Here is a 22,238-nt window from a genome sequence, read left to right on the forward strand (position 1 = left end):
TGCACAAAACAGTACCATCCCTGGACGGTTTCACAAGGAAATGCTTCTAAATCCCTAAAGATCTGATACTTTAAGGCGACATTTCAGAAGAAGAAACCTGCCAAGTTTTTTTTTAATGAATCCAGACTATCATTGATTTCAAAATATGACAGATTCACGCACAAAAAATCTATGAAGTACCCTCACTTCTGAAGATGGATATAAAAATTCTAAGCCACAAGCTAGCAGGAGAATCCAAAAGTACATTTTAAAAAATACTTTATGTTAGCTGGGCGCCCATAGCTCACACCTGTAATCCTAGCTACTCAGGAAGCAAAGATTAGGAAGATCTCAATTCAAACCAACCTGAGCAAATAGTTCTAGAGACCCTTTATCAAAAAAAAAAAAAAAAAACCATCACAAAAAAAGACTGGCAAAGTGGCTCAAGTGGTAGAGTGTCTGCCTAGCAAGTGGGAAGCCCTGAATTCAAACTCCATTGCTGCAAAAAAACAAAACAAAACTTTTATGCTAGTTCAAGTTACTCAGGAGGCATATATAGGTAGGAGAATACAGGTCTAAGGCAGAGGATTTGGCTTGCTAGGCTAAGCTCTGAAATTCACAGTGCTGCCAAAAAAAAAAAAAAAGTCTGGCTGCTTGAAATTTACCCAAATGACCTGAAAATTTACATCTGTGCAAAAATGTATATGTGACTGTTTAGAGTAGCTTTATTCATCATTACCCAAACTTGATAGCAAATGAGATGCCAATATTACTCTGACAAAAGAAATGAGTGCCAGCTGTGGAGGCTGAGGTAAGAGGATCTCAAGCTGGAGGCCATTCTGGGCTACTTAGTAAGACCATATTAAAAAAAAAATAATAAGAAAGAAAGAAAAGGAATGAATTATCCAGCCATGTAAAAACATGGAGGGGAAGGTTGAAGAAGGAGCACTAAGTTATCCTCCTCCAAAAAAAGATTTAACCTTTTAAAATCTTTAGGTAGTGCATATTGTATGCATGAATTGAACATTCCATGACCTCATTAATATGTACAACTTCTGTGTTTTTATGTATCAGTGATAAATAATGGGCATTTAAAAAGACATGGAGGAAACTTGAATGCACATTGCTGAGAGAAGCCAATATGAACAGGTCACATACCATGTGACTCCAGCTACATGGAGACAGTAACAAGGCTGCCAGAGCTGGGGGAAGGGAGTGATAAATGGTTGGAGCGGAAGGATTTTTAGGGCAGAGAAACCGTTTTTGCATGATCCTTTAATGGTGACTGCACATACCTTTGTCAGCATCCATAGAATACATAATGAAAAGAGTAAACTTTCATGAGTTTGTTCTCTAGCACCACAAAAAAAAGGGGGGGGTGGGCGGCCAAAACCATAGACTGTGTGATGATATCTCACTGCAGGTTCACCGCATGCACAAATGCCCCTCTGTTAGGATATTGACCGTGGAGAGACTGCGGGAAGAGGGGGCAAAAGATATATGGAATTCTCTATACTTTCAACACAATTTTGCTGTGAATCTAAAACTGCTCAAAATAAATAAAGTCTACTAAAAAGATTTTTGTAAGTAGCTGAGGGCAGTCATGGGTACATACAGTCCCAGTTACTTGGGAGGCTGAAACAGAAGGATTGCTTCAGCCCAGACTAGGCAATATAGCAAAACACTATCTCAAAAAAATAAATATACTCAATGACCAAGAGATGTATTTACTCTAAGACTATAAGGATGGCTCAATATTAAGAAACTACTAAGAAGCTGAGTAAAGATAGCTCACACCTGTAATCCTAGGTACCTGGGAAGCTGAGATTGGGAGTATCCAAGTTCCAGCCCAGGCAAATAGTTCTCAAGACCCCATCTCCAAAATAACCAGAGCAAAATGGACTAGTGGTGTGACTCAAGCAGTAGAGTGCCTACTTTGTAAATGCAATGAGTTCTAAACCCCAGTACCACCCAAAAAAAAAAAAGAAAACAATATAATTTACCATATTAATAGACAAAAATGGGAAAATAAGTTTATTTTCACAACTGCTGAAAAGGCTTTTGACACAATTTGAGATATAGTTCTCCTTTTTAAAAATATCCAATATAATAGAAATTAACATATCCATCCTTAACATAAAATATATTTCACTACTTTTGTCACTGGGGAGCATTAGAGACACTCTTCTTCAGGCCCGGAACAAGGCAAGGCTGCTCACTAACTCCACTATAATTTATTGTTTTGGTGATGATTAGCCAAGCAAAACAAATGAAAGTCACAAAATCTGTTTAAAAAAAAAGCTGAAATTACATTTTCTGATATTATAAGAATATATCTAGAAAACACAAGGGAACCAATGTTAAAACTATTAAACAATTTGATAATGTAGCCAGATTTTAAATGAGCATTAAAAAAAATCCTTCATATATATCCAGCAATGAAATAGAAGACTTAATGTAAAAGTAAACCCTACTTACAAGAGCAACAACAACAACAAAAAATCCTTTAAAGTGAACTTAACAAAAAATATGCAAATTTAGATGAACAAATAAAAAGGATCCCTTGTTCTTGGATAAGGCAAATAAAATCAAATGTCAGTTGTCCTAAAAATGAATATATGAATGTAAGGCAATTCCATAATGATACTAAGATGAGTTTTTTTTCCTGGAGTTAAGTAAGTTGATTCTAATTTCAATGGGGAGGAAGAAAATGAAAGAGTAACTAGGAGACACCAGGGAAGTAAGTGGGCCTAGCCTCCTGTTATTGCTCTTACACTGTATATACTAAAAACCTCTACCTCCAAGTGCGGGGTTGGTGAATGAAGACACAAATCAAAGTGCTGGCAGAATGGCTCAAGTGGTAGAGTGCCTGCTTAGCAAGCATGGGACCCTGAGTTCAAATCCCAGTGCCACCAAAGACAACAAAACAAAATATGTGAGACCATTCAGTAAACCAGAATGTAAAGTTCAGAAACAGATCCAAGCATATATGATCAAGTTGGATCTTAAATCACTGGGAAAAGATGTACCTTTTAATTAGTGGTATCGGCCCAACCGAACTGACAATAGAAAAAGATGCAACTGGATAGAACTAGATGCAGACCAGAACATACTCACATGGATCAGATCTAAGTGTAAAATGCATAATCACACACGCAGAGGACATATGATATATTCCCCAGAAACCTGGGTTTAGGGAGGGCCTTCTGAACCACGCTCAAGATCTAGATACAGTTTTTAAAAATTACAGCGATCAACTACACAAAATATTTATTGCTGCTTGGCAAAATCAGCATACCCAGAGTCAAAACATAAATGACAAACTGAGAGGAAGTATTGCTACTTATATGACAACTAAGTTATATTTAAAAGTGAGGACTAGTAAACTCCAACAGAAAAACAGGCAAAAGACATGAACAGACAATTCATACACACACACAAAAAAAAAGATGTACAAGACATTCAACTTTGTAAGAGAAATCTGAATTAAAACTAAACTGAAATAGTTAATGCCTATTCATTTGGCAAAAATTGATTTAATAGTTTGACAGTGTGCCCTGTTCAGGTGGTTCTACGGAAGAATGTTCTCATACATTGTTGCAGAGAGTACAAAGTGGCTCAGCCCGCATGGAGAAAAACCTGGTGACATATCTAGTAAAACTACACATTACCCCACGAAGAGTTTATCCAGGGAGCCGTCTCCACAAAAAGCAAAGCAACAGGTGCACAAGGAGGGCCATTGCAGTGCTATCAGTTCTGCTGGCAGATGATTGATCCAAGACTTGACAATGGGTGGCAGACAATGGAAGGCAGAAGAAAGGGAGAAAAGTGCTGGGGGCATGGCTCAAATGGTAGAGCACCTGCCTAGCAAGTGCAAGGCCCTGAGTTCAATCCCCAGTATCACAAAAAACAATGAGGAGGAGGAGAAAAGGCACCCTTCCTCCTTCCAGTTCTATCAGATGCACGTGGACAATGGTATCTCCAGCCTTTGCTGTTTTCATTGCTCAACAGTGAACCTGTCCCATGGTGCCCCTGAGAGGTCCCAGCTATGAAGTATCCTCTAGAAGACTGAGCCTCCCAGGGGGGACCCTCCTCCTAGGTTCTATTAATACTACTTGTTCCAGTTTTTCCTCCAACCCTGGGGTTGATGTCTCCTTCCTTCCCTTATTAATTACAAACCCAAATGAGTAAAGGGATAGATCCTGTTTATGACATGGCCAGAAGCAAAACACCTTTGGCAAAGCATCATGGAAATAGGGCTCCCACTCGCCTTTTATCACCCTCAGTCTACACTAGTCCACTGTCTCACTTTCCACTCTTGTTCCCTTTCCCTGTGTCTTTCTCAGCAATCCTGGGTCACACCACTCTGATGTTCTGCCATCTTTCTTGGTGCATGTTCCATGTCCTAGTACTAGGAGAAACTCAAGACCAATCATTTTCTTTTCTGATTCAGGAGGAAACTGAGTCACAGAGAAGAAGAAGAATTTGCTCAAGATCATACAGTCCATTAGTGGAAGATCCAGACAGCGCTAGACCTTTGGTCTTCAAAGTGTCTGTGGTCACCAAGTGAGGACAGGCTAAATTTTAACTCTCAAGAAACATGGGAGGTTATTGTTTTTACATCTTACTTTAAAAGAGGGTTTAATAAACAACTGAAACCTGGGGCAAAGATTGGACATTGGGCCTCACAAATGAACACAAAAAGCCAAACCAGCTCCCAGCCTAAAATTTTTACTTTGAAGCTCTTACATGAAAAAGAAAAACATCTATATTCCTTAAGCCCCTCTATTTTGGGCCCATTTTTCTTTTTTTTTCTTTTCTTTTCTTTTATTATTGATATGTGCATACAAGGCTTGGGTCATTTCTCCCCCCACCCCCACCCCCTCCCTTAACACCCACTCCATCCCCTCCCTCTCCCCCCCCCCAATACCCAGCAGAAACTATTTTGCCCTTATTTCTAATTTTGTTGTAGAGAGAGTATAAACCATAATAGGAAGGAACAAGGGTTTTTGCTAGTTGAGATAAAGATAGCTATACAGGGAGTTGACTCACATTGATTTCCTGTGCGTGGGTGTTACCTTCTAGGTTAATTCTTTTTGATCTCACCTTTCTCTAGTTCCTGGTCCTCTTTTCCTATTGGCCTCAGTTGCTTTTAAGGTATCTGCTTTAGTTTCTCTACATTAAGGGCAACAAATGCTAGCTAATTTTTTAGGTGTCTTACCTATCCTCACCCCTCCCTTGTGTGCTCTCGCTTTTATCATGTGCTCAAAGTCCAATCCCATTGTTGTGTTTTGGGCCCATTTTTCTATAGCAAGCTTAGCCTTATCCACACTAAGACACTGAGTTAAAGATTTCAATGTGGATTGGGTGCATGGCTCAAGTGGTAGAGTGTGAGGCAAGTTCAATACCTAGTACCGCAAAAAAGGAAAGATTTGAACACCAAAATGTTAAAACTTTTAGCAATGAACCCCCCCATATGACTATTATATGCTGATAAAGGAAAAAGGAAAAGATTTGAACACCAAAATGTTAAAACTTTTAGCAATGAACCCCCCCATATGACTATTATATGCTGATAAAAATAGAAAATAAAATAAGCATTAATACTTTTAGAAGAAAAAAGGAATTATTACTTCAGGGTATGGAATAGTTTCTTAAAGAATACATAAAAAGCCGCTAAAGGGAAAAAAGAAAAAACACTCCACATTAAAACTAAGAGCTTGCTGGGCATAGCAGTACATACCTGTAATTCCAGTACTCTGGAGTCTGAGGCAGGAGGATCATGAGTTCCAGGCCAGTCTGGACTATACAGCCAGACCTTGTCACAAACAAACAAACAAACAATTATATATTAACTTTGACTTTGATGAGGTTCAGAAAAAGCTGAGGGAATGTGAATCAGTACTTGTGAATGACTTCTTGGCAGCTCGTCTTGAGGGTTTCATTTTCAATTCTGCAAGAGAGAGAGAGAGAAATGAGCTGAGACAACCATGAAGAGGTGAAGAGTTTTATTTCACTGTTCTGGAAATCTGAAGACCTGCAGGAGACTTCAATTCCACCTTTTGTGACAAGTTTTTTAAATAACTTTGAAATAATCAAAATGCACAAAAATCAAGTTTTAATATGACAGGTGGTGAGGTTGACGGTTGTACCATTTCCTCCTTTGAATTCTCCGGCATATTTTGACAGTTCAAGAACTCTGTAACATTAACAAATTCAATAAAAAGTAAGAATATGGACCCAAAAAGTTATAACAGTTATGAACTTCTAAGACATCCTAATGAGTAATCAAATGGTCTGTTCACTATTTCATGTGGCGAAAATGAGGGCTTGAGGAGTGGCTCAAGTGGTAGAACCCATGCACAAGTCCCTGGGTTCAAGCCCCAGTACCACCAAAAAAAGTGAACAAGTAAGTTTAGGCAATGCAGATAGTTTAAAAATGAAGGATATGGCCCAAAAGACCAAAAATCGTATGTTCTCCCTCATATGTGGACATTAGATCAAGGGCAAACACAACAAGGGGATTGGACTATGAGCACATGATAAAAGCGAGAGCACACAAGGGAGGGACGAGGATAGGTAAGACACCTAAAAAACTAGCTAGCATTTGTTGCCCTTAATGTAGAGAAACTAAAGCAGATACCTTAAAAGCAACTGAGGCCAATAGGAAAAGGGGACCAGGAACTAGAGAAAAGGTGAGATCAAAAAGAATTAACCTAGAAGGTAACACCCACGCACAGGAAATCAATGTGAGTCAACTCCCTGTATAGCTATCTTTATCTCAACCAGCAAAAACCCTTGTTCCTTCCTATTATTGCTTATACTCTCTCTTCAACAAAATTAGAAATAAGGGCAAAATAGTTTCTGCTGGGTATTGAGGGGGTGAGGAGGAGAGGGACGGGGCAGAGTGGGTGGTAAGGGAGGGGGGTAGGGGCAGCGGGGAGAAATGACCCAAGCCTTGTATGCACATATGAATAATAAAAAAAAAATGAAGGATAAATACTGTTTTATGGGTTCATTGTGTTTGTGAAAATTTGAGTAACGCAGTTATGATATGTGTTTTATTCCTTTTGTATACTATTCTTCAAGAAAAAATTATTTCTGAATCAAATTATGAGTTATTACTACTCTTTCATTAAGTATTAAAATATTAAATGTCTACACACGTATCCCACTGTACCAAATGCTGAAGGAGATGAATGCATAGATGGAGGCCCTGTCTGCAGACAGGTAACACAGGTGAAGACAGACACACAGTAGACCACCAGGCGCAGATCAGCTGACCACGGACTACCACTCGTGCTATCCCTCTTTTTATCCCTTCCCGAGTCACTGGCCATGAATTGTCTAGGAGTCGTATCTGTTCAACTCCCAATTCCCTTTCTAAGTCTCATTAGTTTAATAACTCCTTACTGATCACATACAACGAGTGTCATACACTTCCTTATTCTTTCAACCCAGTGTTTCTTTTCTGTTTTGCAATGCTGGAGATCTAGCCCAGGACTTGCTGGTTAGTTCAGTTGTAGAGTGCTTGCCTAATGTGTATGAGTACCTGGATTCAATCCCTGGCACCACAAAATAAATAAATGAGTAAAATAAAGGTCCAAACAGAAACAACATATGCATTATTTACCAATAAATTATCCTGCTTTGATTTATTTTAGGTAAATTTCTAAAATTGGCTTAATAAAAATTGTGGGGTTTTTTCCTGGGTCATTTCTCTTCTTTAACATTGTAAAATAAAGCAAGAGGATCCACCAAATTTCATCCTCCTCTTTCCTAAAAGCTGCAACTTGAAGTAATCATTTTCACTGGTGGGTAATTGTGACTTTCACATTCAAAAGAGAACTTCTTAGACTTCTCAGATTAGAGGAATTACAAAATTAGAATGTTGGCTCACCAGTTGTGGTGGTACGTGTTATAATCCCCGCACTCGGGAGGCTGAAGCAGGAGGACTGCTTGAGACCAACCTGGGCTATATAGAGAGATACTGTTGGGAGGAAGGAAGAAGAGAGGGAGGGAGAGAGGGAATGTCACTGCTTAATACTATTGATAATCTTTTTTGACCTTTTCCTTTTCTATTTTTTGGCGGGATTTGTTTGTTTGTTTTACAGTTTTCTGCTTTATTTCAGTACAATTTTCAAGATGCATTCTATCAATTTTTTTTCCAGGTATTTGAAGACAAAATTTCTGTACTGGATACTTGGCTTGAGTGGCTCAAGCACCTGCCAAGCCTGTGCCAAGCCCTGAGTTCAAACCCCAGCACTGCCAAAACAAACAAATTCTATAACCTACTTGTAAACAGTAAAATTTAAGTAGAATGTTTAGTTTTTTATTTGTAAACAAAACTAAGGTGAAAAAAATGGCAGGTGCAAGTTCCGCTCTGTTGCAATCTGACTTCAGACTCACTATCCCTTTTCTTCTTTGCATCTTTCCTTTTCTTCATTATTTTTCCTTGGTCTTTTCTTCATGTTCAACAATCCATGCCCTTGGGCCAGGCGCCAGTGGCTCACACCTGTAGTTCTAGCTACTCAGGAGCAGAGATCAGGAGGATCATGGTTCTAAGCCAGCCCAGGCAAATAGTTCACATGGGTATATCTTGAAAATACCCATCACAAAAAAGGGCTAGAGGAGTGCCTGCCTAGCAAGGATGAGGCCCTGAGTTCAAACCCCAGTGCTGGAAAAAAAAAAAATCGATGACCTTTGTGTTTGTCCTGAGCCCATTCTGGACTGATACCTGATTTATTTATTTATTTATTTATTTATTTAAAAATTAAGGTGCCCTTGCCTTGTTGACGACCTCTTCTGGCCAATAATAATCCACACCATCATCTCTCATGATGGGAGGTCCTCCTGGTCTGCTATTCCTGCAAAGCCTGAGTATTCTTTCAGCTCATAGAGAAGCTTCTCTCTCCTTCTTTGTCTCCTTTCTTCTGGAGAGCTGGGAGAAGGAGGAGGTGCTGAAGGGATGATGATGCTCTCCACATGTCTGTTTTCTGTCATCTCTGTCAGATGAGTGTTCCTTCTAACCTTTTGGAGACTTTTCCTACTTTCTTGATCTGCTGGGTTCCCTGGGGTCCTTGACTCCATCGCCCCTCTTGACCTCTTCCCTTTTCTCTGGCGATCAGCGTCATAGTGAAGATCCGTGGAACCCCATCTTTATGCCCCTTCTCCAGCTAAGTGGGCGTGCTTCCTCAGGGCACGGGAGAGATGTCAGCTCTGTGTGTCTCAGGGCTCTTTGCCGGGTCCTGTGTTCTTCAGTGCCTTTCTGAATGTAGTGAACTGCTCGGCTAGGGCCACTCAGCTGATTTGAACATGATGAACCGAGGACACACTGTGGTAAAGGACTCTGCAGTGCTTGTACTGGTCTGAGGCCACTTAATGTGGCCTCACTAATGGATAAGCATAGTAGCAAATCGTTTCTTTGCCAAGAAAGCAGATCGCTGGGATCACGGAGAAGAAATGTGCCATTTAGAGTTTGACTTCAGGACAGTGAGAATCACTGCTGTCATTTTTATCCTAAGCATGCTCTCCTCTCTAAACATGGACTTTTCTCCAACCAGATTCTTGTGTGGGGGGAGGGGACTGTAATCAAAGAGGTCTTGGAGGCTGCATACACTGGCTCATGCCTGTAATCCTAGCTTCTTGGGAAGTAGAGATCAGAGGATCACGGTTTGAAGCCACCCCAAGCAAAAAGTTCACGCAACCCCCATCTCAACACCATCCCAGCCACACCTCAAAACCTGAGCATGGTGGCACATGCCTCTCATCCCAGGTACTAAGGAAGCATATAGGAAGATTCTGGACCAGGCCTGCCCAAGCACAAATGAGAGACCCTATCTCAAAAATCAGCAATGGAAAAAGGGCTAGAGGTATGGCTCAAGTGGTAGAGCACCTGCTTAGCAATTGCAAGGTCCTGAGATCAAGCCCCTATAACGTCAAAGCAAAGTGGTCTTTGAGCTTTTCAGACTCTACTTGCTCAGGAGACTGAGTTCCTCCTTTGTTGTTATTTTTTTCAGAACTTTCATCTTCTTTCTGGTGCGTTTGCAATACTAAGCTTTCCCACCATGAATCCGCTCCTTCAAGTTTATAATTTTTTTCCTTCTCTAAATCCACCACTTTCTCTATTGCCTTCAGTGAAACTTTGGACTTGTACTTGGCTGCTTCCTCCTTAGTGTCACCAGTGAGGTGCAGTAGCAAAGCCTGGCCTGTGAGGAGTGACTTTCTGAACAGCCTGTAAACCTCTGACTCCTCCCCTCTGAATTCTTAGGCTGTTCTTTTCCAGACCCTATCAGATTACCCACTCTAGTGGGACACTCTAGACTCTCCATCTGCTAAACTTTTATTCTGTTTTTTTTTTTTTTTTTTTTTTTGCGGTCCTGTGGTTTGAACTCAGGGCTTCATGCTTGCTAGGCAAGCACATCTGCTAACCTTTTAAAGAACTTCCTGTCTTCACAGTTTCCTGATCTCCCTCAGGATGAAATAGAGCTGTCCCTTAGCCCATCTTTCAGCACATTCTGTGGTGTGATTGTCTTTGTAGGACTTCAGGGAAGGGCTATGATAAATCGGCTGTTCTGGGAAGAACTAGATCCATTTCCAACAGAGCCAAACCCAGATCTTCCAGGACGATGCTGAATGGGGTAAATGCTAGCAGGGGGTATTTTTGAAGAGTGGCCTGAGCTCCGGAGCATATGGCAAGATGAGCCCTGACTAGGTGTAGTGGCCTAGGTGGAGGACTCTGAGGTGACCCGGGACTATTACCATAAATTGAAAGGCCAGGCCAAATATCTCCAGAGGTGACTGAGAGCTCATCAGTGGATTCAGTGGCCATGTTCACATTTATCTTTTGCTTCCTCCTGTGGTTTGCTTTTCAACCGACTCTCCTCTTGAGAGTCCCTTTAGCGTTTTTGGTTTCTTTTTCCTGAGACCCTCATCCTTTAGAGACAGGAGACTTGGTATTTGGGGATGATCTTTTATTGAAATATTTTCTCTTGTACTTCTTAACCAGCTGGGCACTCCACTGCACCATTGCTGATGTCATCTGTGACCTCATGAGGGTGATGGCCATTGAAATTGCAGTGCCCAGGATCTCTTTCATGGTTCCAGAAAATTTTCTGGCTAAAGCTGTGTGACACATTTGTAGGGCTATGTTGACAGTCTCATCAAAGGTGATATCTTCACTGTGTTTAATGTTCCTGTTTCTGTCTCTTGGTGGCTCTTTGGGTGCTTTGATGACCAGGGCAGAGGCAGAAGGCACCACCTGGATTTGGGCCTGTCTGTTCTGAACAGTCAGTTTCACTGTAAAACTCAGACCCCTTCAGTCACCAGTTGCCTTGGCGATGTCCTTTTTTGGAGATAGATCCAAGGGGCTGATTTTAGGGGCCAGGGCAGACGTGGCACCTACCTCTCCACTGGTGCCCCTCAGGTATACAACTTTGATCTCGTTGGGGTTGAACTTGGGTGCATGGTGGAGGTGGCTGGTGTTAGATGAATCCGGATTTAGGACAACTGAAGAAATTTGCACCTTGGCCTCTTCCAAACTGAAAGACGAAAGCCTGCTTCGTGATCTTTGAGAAGAAATGGACCTTCCTTTCCAACTCCTGGACTGTGACTGACCTCCTGTAGGACTCCTAGGGTGCCTTCTCTTCCAGATAGGACGCTAACCACCTCGATGACACCAGCCTCCTCCTCCTTTCTAATGCATTCCACTCCTTCCCCTGTTTTTTAAAATCCCCAAGAACTAGACTATGATCTAGACTTTGATCTTGAACAATGTGATCTAGAATTGGAGCCACTTATTTCTTTTCTCCTTGGGCTTGCTGCAGGATCCAGAAATTCTTCCTGGATGCCTTTAATCCTAGCTACTCAGGAGGCAAAGATCAGGAGGATCGCAGTTCCAAGCTAGCCTAAATAGTTTGTAAGACGTATCCGGAAAATATCCAACACAAAAAAGGACTGGCAGAGTGGCTCAAGTGGTACAGTGCCTGCCTAGCAAGTGTGAGGCCCTGATTTCAAACCCTGTAACACCAAGTAAATAAATAAATAAATAATTCTTCCTGGAAAGACTGTCCTGAGAACATAAACTTAAATTCCAATTCCTGACATGCCAAAGCTTGATTGCCAGATTGTATCTCTGTTGTAACTACACAGTGGCCATTGCCTAACTCAAGAACCTTCTTTTGGCTTTTTTCTCCTTTTTATTGTCTTTGTGAATCTGCCTTCCTTTTATTTTCCTCCTATGTTGAACCCCTTCTTACTTAAAATCTCCTTGCTCTTCTTGTGTTTGTAGGGTGTGTCCTCTGTTCTGAAATCACTGTCATTATTTTGTCTTTTCCTTTCATCCATTAAGCTCTGCGTTCTCTGCCACGTATGTGCCCTGTTTTCTCCCCCACACTTCTCTTTCTCTTCCTCTTTCTCTTGGTTGACAATCAACTGATTTTATCTTGAGAGGTCAGACTCAGGTAAACGTTATTCTTTTGGGTTTTTGTTTGGCTGGTTTTGGTTTTTGGTGGGACTGGGGTTTGAATCAGGAATTTGCACTTACAAAGCAGGCTCTCTGCCACTTGAGCCATACTTCCATTTTGCTCAGGTTGTTTTGGAGATGGGTCTCATGAACTACTTGCCCAGACTAGCCTTGAATTGTGATCCTCCTAATCTCAGCCACCCAAGTAGCTAGGAATACAGGCATAAGCCACTGGAGCTAGGCTAACCCTATTAATTTGAAAATCATAATTTGGTTGCTTTATTTTTTTAATCTTTTGTTTATTTTGGTTATTTATCTATAAACCACTTTGCCACTGATAGGTTACTACAAATAAAAATAATTGTTGTGAGGTACAAGAATAGAATGATGAAAAATCTGAACTCAGTTTCCATAAAAATGTTTATTGAGTACTGACATTTTCCAGAAAATTGGGGTTGGAGCCCAAGCTCAAGGGATAGAGCTTCTAACTAGCAAGCGAGAAATCCATATATCTGCAGTGAACTGATTTTCAGCAAAGGCAGCAGGAACAGACATTGCAGAAGGGAAAGTCTCAAGAAATGATGCTGGGAAAACTGGACATCCACATGCAGGAGAAAGAAGTTAGACCCCTGTCTCTCACCATATAAAAACCAACTAAAATGGACAAAAGATTTAAATGTACAGTGCAAGGGCTGCAGATGTAGCTCAAACAGTAGAGCCCCTCCTGCAAGCACAAGGTCCTGAGTTCAAACCCTAGTTTATATCTATTATCTATCTATCTATCTTCTTAAACTATAAAGCTTCTGTAATAGTAAACAAAATAACCAACATGAAAAGACAACCTATAATTCAGAATTATCACAATGAATCTCCCCTATGCAATGAATATCCTAACAAAAATGGAAAAAACAAAATTAACTTCCATTCAAAAAAAAGGAAAGAAAAGACAACTTACAGAATGGGAGAAGATATTTGCCAACTGTCTGTCCAACAAAAGCTTAACTCCAGAATATATAATGAATTCAGACAACAGCAGAAAACAAAACAAGTAATTTAATTAAAAACTGAGCAAATGACCTGGATAGACATTTCTCAAATGAGGATCTACAAGTGACTAACAAATGTATTTTTAAAATCCTCAGCATCAGGAATCATCAGGGAAATGCAAATCAGTGAAACCACAATGAAATATCACCTCATCCCAGTTAGAATGGCTGTTGTGAAGGAGACAAAAATAGCAACTGCTGGTGAGAATACCAGGAAAGAGGAACTCTTATTCTGTTAGGTAATGTAAATTATCACAGCCATTATGGAAAATCCTATGGAGGTTCCTAAAAAAACTAGAAATAGCTGGGTACCAGTGGCTCACATCTGTAATCCTAGCTACTCAGGAGGCAGAGATCAGGAGGATCACAGTTCGAAGCCAGCCCGGGCAAATAGTTCACAAGACTCTAACTCAAAAAACCTGTCACAAGAAAAGGGCTGGTGGAGGGGCTCAAGGTGAAGAAAGAAAATTATTTCTAGATATTCAGTGTTATTTTATTGATCCATGCATCTGTCCTTATGTCAATGCCACTCTGTCTTGATTACTGTGGTTTTTAGTAAATTTTAAAAATGAGTAGTGTGAAAAAAATGGAAAGTGTGAGTACTCCAGCTTTGTTGTTCTTTTTCTGTTTTAGTGGTACTGGGGTTTGTACTCGGGGCCTCATGCTTGCTAGGTAGGTGCTGTAGCGCTTGAGCCACTCCTCCAGCCCTTTTTCATTTAGTTATCTTTTGGATAGGTGTTTTTGACTGATGTCTTAGGACCACAGTCCTCCTACCTATGCCTCCCACATAGCTGGAATTACAGGTTTGTGCCACAGTGCCTGACCTGTGGGAAGATTTTTTTTTTTATTACCCATTCAATTCCTCTAACTGGTATAGGTGGATTCAGATTTCAGATTGCTGATCTACAGGTGATAATTTTTCGCTTTTTATTGAATGAAAAGAGTCTGTGAGAATTAGGAAGTGTGGTAGTACCAGTGACGGTTCACATTTTAACTTAAGTTCCCTCACCACAAGCTTCATTCATCAGTTTTTGACTTTCTAGGAATCTGTGTTTCAGTGTTTCATCATGTAGGCAATCTCATTTATTGGCACACTGTTTTCACATATTCTCCTATATTCCTTTTATTTCTGTGAGGTCAGTAAGTTGTGATAGCTGCACTTTTATTCCTTATTTTAGTTATTTGAGCCTTCTCTCTCTCTCGCTCTCTCTTTCTCTCTCTCCCTCTCTCCCTGTCTCTCTTTCTTGCATGTGCCCACTTTTTGGTTTGGTAAGACAACCTAAAAGTTTACTTTTTGTTCATATTTTCAGGAGAGCAGCCTGTGGTTTGGTTGGTTTTCTAGCTCCTCCTCATTCTTATTCTGGTCTTTTTTTTTTTTTTTTTTTGGCAGTTACTGGGATTTGAGCTCAGGGCCTTGAACTTGCCAGTCAGGTACTCTACCACTTGAGCCACTCCACCAGTCCCTCCTCCACCCCCCTTTAAAGTACTTAATACAGTGAACTTTAATGTTCTGGGTAGATTTCTTTAAAAATATGTTTTTCATGATTTAAAATTCTTTTAAAAGAAAATAACATACTTTGTGTTCACTGGTTTTTTTTTTTGGTGGTACTGGGATTTGAACTCAGGGCCCCACACTTGCTAGGTAGGTGATGTACCACTTGAGCCACTCCACCAGCCCACATTTACTCTTCTTTTTGAACACAGAGCTTTCCTCTCTAATGATGCGGAAAGAGATGATGAAAGGGGGAGAAGTAGGCAGGTAGAATTCACAGGAGAGTCCGAGTTCTCAGTGAATGGCGGGATAGACCCCTAAACTGGGGCAGCCCTGCCTTGCCTTGTCCCTCTTACTGATTTCAAGGGTCTCAACCCTACATGCAGACTTTGGGAAAGAGAAGCAGATTCTATTTTCGATTTTTATGGAAAGTGCAAGTGACTCCATAACAATTGTCCCCCTCCTTCCAGAAGTGACAGGCTCAATAAGAACTAGGAGGAGGGAACTGATAAAATGCAGAATTTCTTTGAAGATGTAGAAAAGCTAACTGAGACAGAAAGGCCAGGGGATGTTGGAACCAGGAGTTGGCCTTTTGGCTAAAGATGCAGGCTAAGTTGGCAAAGCCAAGAGGTAAACACATTTGGTGTAGGGCCAAAGGAGGTGGGTGCGTGGGAGGTGAGTAGCCAAGCAACACTTCCTGCAGGGCAGTCCCCCCGATTCCCCAGCTCATGTACCCCGGACAGAAAAGCAGCAGGTGTGAGGAGTCATCTCAGCCTGGATGCCACTCCAACTACCAGGTCTCTCCAGGCCTAGGGAAGGGCTCTGTGATTCTCTGTTCAGCAAGGAGCTCCAACACCAGGAGAAGTAATTTTCCACTGGAGGAATCTGCCATTCTTCCTGAAGCCAGTGACCTAGCTTGCCAGAAATTTCCTGTGGCCACTGCCCAAGACTGAAATCTCAAAGTACCTGAGTGTTTGAAGAAATAGAGATGGGTAAGAGTTCTCTTATTCATATTAATCTTCATGTAGCTGATTATTATTTTGGTTTTTTTGGGGGGGAGGGTGATACTGGGGTTTGAACTCAGGGCCTCACACTTCCTAGGCAGTCATCTTCTTCTTTTGCAGTGCTGGGGCACAAACCCAGGGCCGCATGCATGCTAGGCAAGTGCTCTACCACTGAGCTACACCCCAGGCCCTTCCTTTTTTTTTTAAATGGGGATGTTTACAGTTATACATTTTGCTCTGTATGTGTGCTGAGAAATGGTTTCAAAGTTCTAGCAGTCTGTTTACAACTCTGTCTTAGCCATCACATCCTGCTTATGTAGAACCTGAAAGTTAGTCAAACGTGAGAGATCACCACCTTCTCCAGTCTTTCCTGGGCTAGAGCACAGCACTGCATGGGCGCATGGCTTTTTAGGTTTCCAGGAATGTGTTGAAGTGCTCCACAGGTGCACAGTCTTTCCTTTTAACTCTTCTTTTGACCCTCTTCCTTGTATGCTCCAACTGGTATCCCTGATATGCATCTACTGATTGTTTTCAACAAATTTCTTTTGTATAATTTCATTTTGGGGGGCAGTATTGGGATTTGAACTCAGGGCCTCACACTTGCTAGGCAGACACTCTACCAGTTGATCCACTATCCAGTCCGTTTTTATGTTGGATATTTTTGAGATAGGGTCTTGGAAACTATTTGCCCAGCCTGGCCTCAAACCTCCATCCTCCCGATCTCTGCCTCCTGTGTAGCTAAGATTACAGCCGTGAGCCACTGGTGCCTGGCTTCTAACTTTTTTTTTTTTTTATGGTGGGACTGGGGTTTGAACTCAAGGCTTCATACTTACAAAGCAGGTGCTCTACTGTTTGAGCCACACCTTCCCTTTTGTATAATTGAATATAATATGAATACATAGAATAAGCTAAGTCAGGTCAGAAAAAGAAAGAGGTGCAACTTCACAAATGTGGCACCAGTTCACCAGGGTATTAGAAGAACCAAGGTCATCGTCTGGTCTGGGACCGCACACCATTGTGTACCTTCACTTGAGTGCTTGAGTATTCACTTAAAAACTGGACATTTTCTCTCAGAAGGACATCAGACTGTGAGATTGTATCTCATTGTTCTTTCATTCACCTGGTGAATTAACTAAGAAAAACAACAAACAAAAAAACCCTTAATTTTCTTCCAAATCCTACTCTCATCATTTGTAAATCAGTACCAAGGGACCAAACCTTTGGTTACAACATGAATGAATCTAAAATAATCATGCAAGGAGAAAGGAGTCAAACAAAAAGAATGTATACTATATGATTTCATTTACATGAACTTCTTTAAAAAGAAAATTAATTTAGCCAGGTGCTGGTGGCTCACACCTATAATCCTAGCTACACAGTAGGTAGAGATCAGGAGGATCACACTTCAAAGCCAGCCTGGGCAAATATTTCACCATTCTTAGAAAAACCCATCACAGAAAAGGGTTGGTGGAGTGGCTCGAGTGGTAGAGTGCCTGCCTTGGAAGTACAAGGCCCTGAGTTCAAACCCCAGTAATGCCAAAAAAAAGGAAATTAATTTATAGTTTCAGAAAGCAGATCTGGGTTTGCTGTGGGATGATGTGGGAGGGAGGGAACATCAAAGTGATATAGGACAGCCTTTGAGGTGAAAGGTACTTTCTTTTTTTTTATTTTATTTTATTATTCATATGTGCATACAAGGCTTGGGTCATTTCTCCCCTCTGCCCCCACCCCCTCCCTTACCACCCACTCCGCCCCCTCACTCTCCCCCCCACCCCCTCAATACCCAGCAGAAACTATTTTGCCCTTATCTCTAATTTTGTTGAAGAGAGAATATAAGCAATAATAGGAAGGAACAAGGGTTTTTGCTAGTTGAGATAAGGATAGCTATTCAGGGAGTTGACTCACATTGATTTCCTGTGCATGTGTGTTGCCTTCTAGGTTAATTCTTTTTGATCTAACCTTTTCTCTAGTTCCTGGTCCCCTTTTCCTATTGGCCTCAGTTGCTTTTAAGGTATCTGCTTTAGTTTCTCTGTGTTAAGGGCAACAAATGCTAGCTAATTTTTTAGGTGTCTTACCTATCCTCACCCCTCCCTTGTGTGCTCTCGCTTTTATCATGTGCTCAAAGTCCAATCCCATTGTTGTGTTTGCCCTTGATCTAATGTCCACATATGAGGGAGAACATACGATTTTTGGTCTTTTGGGCCAGGCTAACCTCACTCAGAATGATGTTCTCCAATTCCATCCATTTACCAGCAAATGATAACATTTCATTCTTCTTCATGGCTGCATAAAATTCCATTGTGTATAGATACCACATTTTCTTAATCCATTCGTCAGTGGTGGGGCATCTTGGCTGTTTCCATAACTTGGCTATTGCAATAAACATGGGTGTGCAGGTGCCTCTGGAGTAACCTGTGTCACAGTCTTTTGGGTATATCCCCAACAGTAGTATTGCTGGACCAAATGGTAGATCAATGTCTAGCTTTTTAAGTAGCCTCCAAATTTTTTTCCAGAGTGGTTGTAGAAAGGTACTTTCTTTAAGGGCTAGGGACAGAGCTCAGAGGCATGTACATGGTCCGAGGTTAATCCCCAGCCCTGAAAGAGATTGATTTATAAAACAATCTCAAGAAGTAGAAGCTGGATGTGGGGTCGCACACCTGTAATTCTAGCACATGGGAGGCAGAGTAGGAGGATCAGGAGTTTAATTTTAATGTCAGCCTGGGATACACAGCAAGACCCTATCTGAAGAGAAAAAAAGAAAAAGATATTTTTTACAATTTAATTGCACTGATGGCTCATGATGCATAAATGTAAGACCTCTTAAGATGTATATTTTACACGCATAGTTTATTGTACCCCAGCTGTATTAAATAAAATAGAAAAATATGAAAGCATACTATATTATGTTTTTTTCCTGTATTGCTCTGCTGGGAGCGGGTACATTGTGGCATTTATATTTACAAAGAGTCTTACAATGTATCAAACACTTCATAGTTGAATTGCCCCCTCTCCTGCTCTCCTTCATGCCCCCTCCCCTATACTATGTTTTAAAGACTTAACATGATTAAAAGCAACAAAAGACTGACTTGGATTTTGATTGAGATTGCAGTGGATCTGTAGATCAATTTGAAGACATTTGATTCCCCAACAATATCTTTTCTGTTTCATGAATATATCTCTCCATTTATATCTTTAATTGAACTCAGTGTAATTGTAATTGGGTTTTTAATTTCAATTTCTTTTCCTTTTTATTTTTTGCAGTCCTGGTGTTTGGTTGGGGCAGGGAGAACTGGGGTTTGAACACAAGGCCTCTACCAGTGAGCCATCTTTGATCCCAATCCTTTCTCACCAGAAACTGGAGCTTGAACTCAGGACCTACACCTTGAGCCACTCCACCAGCCCTTTTTTGTGAAGGGTTTTTTTCGAGATAGGGTCTCTTGAACTATTTCCCCAGGCTGGCTTTGAACCACGATCCTCCTGATCTCTGCCTCCTGAGTAGCTAGGATTACAGTCATGAGCCACTGGTGTTTGGCTTCCTCACTCTTAAGTTAGGATAGACTCTGTGGCAAGACAGATTTTGACAGGAACTGAGAGGCAGTTTTTGCAAAAATGACTGACTTCATTGAGCCTGCAGATGCTCAACTGGCAAAGCTAAAAAAGCAGGATAAAAACTCAGCATCTTTGCCTCTGTTTCCTAGCTGTCTCTTTCACCGCCTAAAAACTTTGGGTCAGATTCCTGCTCAACTCTGCCTGTAGGCATGTTGATCCTTTCAGGAGTGTCCTTCTCCTTCAAGGCTGAAGACCCCAAGGTAAGAGTAGCTGGGGTACTTTCAAGATTGCAGTGACAAGTGGGTAGCAGTGGGAGGTAGGTGGCACAGGGAAAGAGGGAATGAGGGTGAATATTCTGGATGTATTTTGCATTCATACATGAAAATACAAGAATGAAACCTGTTGAGAGTGTTCTAAGAAGGGGGGAAGGGGACAAGGGAGAACAATGGAGGGGGTAAATCCAAGTAAGATCTATTCTGAGCACATATATAAATACCACAATGTATTCCCCTGTACAACTATTATATGTCAATAAAATTATTTTTAAAAAAAAGAAGAAGAAGAAAGGCCATATTCTTGGTTAAAAAAAAAAAAAGGTTTCAGGGATACAACAGTTAACAGACTATCTACAGTGGCTTTTCCAACAAGTTCTAGATCCTGAAGTGGAGCCTCAGTCTCCAGTGTCTGTCCTAAGCCTGCCTGAACAACCAGCCTTGCAAACAGGTGACTCCACTGTGAGCCTGCCCTACTAAGCAGGAGCAGTCATCTTAGGAGGGCAACCAAATTGTCCCTTTCAGGGATGAGAACTTCCCCAGAGCTTTGTGAACCAGCCCTGAGATAATGATCAGCCAGACCACATTTTGACCAAGACTGCTTGCCTATGCATTCTTCTTGCCCCCTCCCCTGTATAACTTCTGCCCTCAGGTTAGTACCCTAAACATGTGGCTGAGGACACAGGGTCCTCCTGTGTTACTGGTGTAGCTCTCTATTGATCAAGTTCTTTTCTTGATAGTCACCATGACTTTTTCTGTTTGATCCTTGGGGCAAAGTGGCTATATTTGATTCGTTGGGACTCCCCAACGCATCAACGAAGTCTGGCCTTCCCCACTTTGGCCTGGGACTCCAGCAACAAAATTAGCAGGAGAAAAACAAACAAGTTTATTAAGTGGTACAATTTCTATATACCTGGGAGATACCCAGGGGAAAATGGGTGTATTTCAAGAACATGTGGTTTTTTATTTCAGAACTAAGTACCATCTTCAACAAAGGAAAATATAAGTCTTGATGATGGGCAAGCAGCTGGAAAAGCATGGTAAACAAGGGCAAAGTTCGCTATGCAAATTTGAGTCAGGGTCTTCCCCATTGATAAGTAGTGATTTAGAGTTGTCCTTCCCTTCCAGGTACTGAGGGAAACAAACTACAGGATTCCTGTACAGATGTAAACCTCTTTTACAAAGCGGAACTTGTACTCTTATTTTCTGAGCATCTTTTTGACTGCAGTCTCCCAAAACAAATTGCCCAAAATAACTCTCACACAAGAACGTTCATTTTAAAGGTGGCAAAGTCTGATTTTCTGGCCTGCTTCAGCAATGAAGAAGTATTGGAGGCAGGTCAAAACACCATTTTTCTTTGCTTTTTTTTTTTATTTTTGGTGGAACTGGGGTTTAATCTCAGCACTTTGCACTTGCAAAGTAGGCACTTTACCACTGGAGCTGATAGGTAGCAGTTAGGCATAAGTGGTGGCCATAAGGGAAGACAGGAAAATTATATTATTTTAATAAATATTTAAAGGAACAGACTCTGACATTGGAGCAAGGAGAGTATGGGGAGTGGAGAATGAGAAGCCTATGAGAATGTCAAATACAGGCTGAGTTTGGCACAGCCCCAGCCACAGAAGAGGGTGAGAGTAAAATGCAGAACAGCTGCTTTTCCTAAGATGTTTACACTCAGAGAATAGCAATGCAGGTTTCTCCTGTTACAGTGTCCTGTCCCTCCCCGAGAACTGTTGCCCCACCTTGTTTTGCCCCTGTATATAATAAACTCACTGGAGGTGGAGAGGGCTGATGTGTCTCCATCTGAGCAGCCAGCCTACCTGGCCCCAGCTTTGTGCATGGTTGGTCTTCTGTCTTTTGTCCTTTCTGCATCTCCCATCGCCCCCCAGTTAGATTTCTAGGACAAGCTTGTGCAGGACACTGAGTGAGAGCCAAAACAGCTAGCCCCTTCATCTTTTAGATGCTAAAGTTACAGGAGCAGAGAGACAAAGAGGAGCTACCTGCTTCTGCTTTCCTCTTTGAGATGTTAACAAGCTACCAGGATCCTTGGATGAGTAGAGAATAATGAAAGGGAAGTTCTAAAGTGCACCTTCTGTCTCTGTGACTTGGGTGGGATGTGGGTGTGATTGGGTGCGATTAGGGAGGGCGACCCCTCCTTGTTTGGCTAGCCATCTTGGCCACCCAGACCCATTACTCTCCAGACTAGGAGATGGAGACCACCATTTTGAGTCTTTGCTCCCATTCCTGTGTGGGGAACAGGAAATGCTTTTCTCTCTCTTTTCTCTCCTCTGTTCTTCTCCTAATAAACTTTACTCTCTTGCTTGAATTCTTCTCCTGCTAGACACAAGAACTGAGGTAATTTTCAGGACCATTTTTTCTGGTAACAGAGCCATACCTCCAGCCCATTTTTCTCTGGTTATTTTGGAGATGGGG

At 41.4% G+C, this 22,238-nt stretch overlaps 2 pseudogenes; both read right to left on the reverse strand.

Annotated features, from left to right (window-relative positions):
- Positions 1 to 8,741: 8,741 nt before the first annotated feature.
- LOC109680024 (bcl-2-associated transcription factor 1-like) lies at positions 8,742 to 10,810 on the reverse strand (annotated as a pseudogene).
- Positions 10,811 to 10,979: 169 nt separating this feature from the next.
- Positions 10,980 to 12,324, reverse strand: LOC109680025 (large ribosomal subunit protein uL11-like; annotated as a pseudogene).
- Positions 12,325 to 22,238: the final 9,914 nt, after the last annotated feature.

The sequence above is a fragment of the Castor canadensis genome, chromosome 3, assembly GCF_047511655.1.
Source record: "Castor canadensis chromosome 3, mCasCan1.hap1v2, whole genome shotgun sequence".
Lineage (NCBI taxonomy): Eukaryota > Metazoa > Chordata > Mammalia > Rodentia > Castoridae > Castor > Castor canadensis.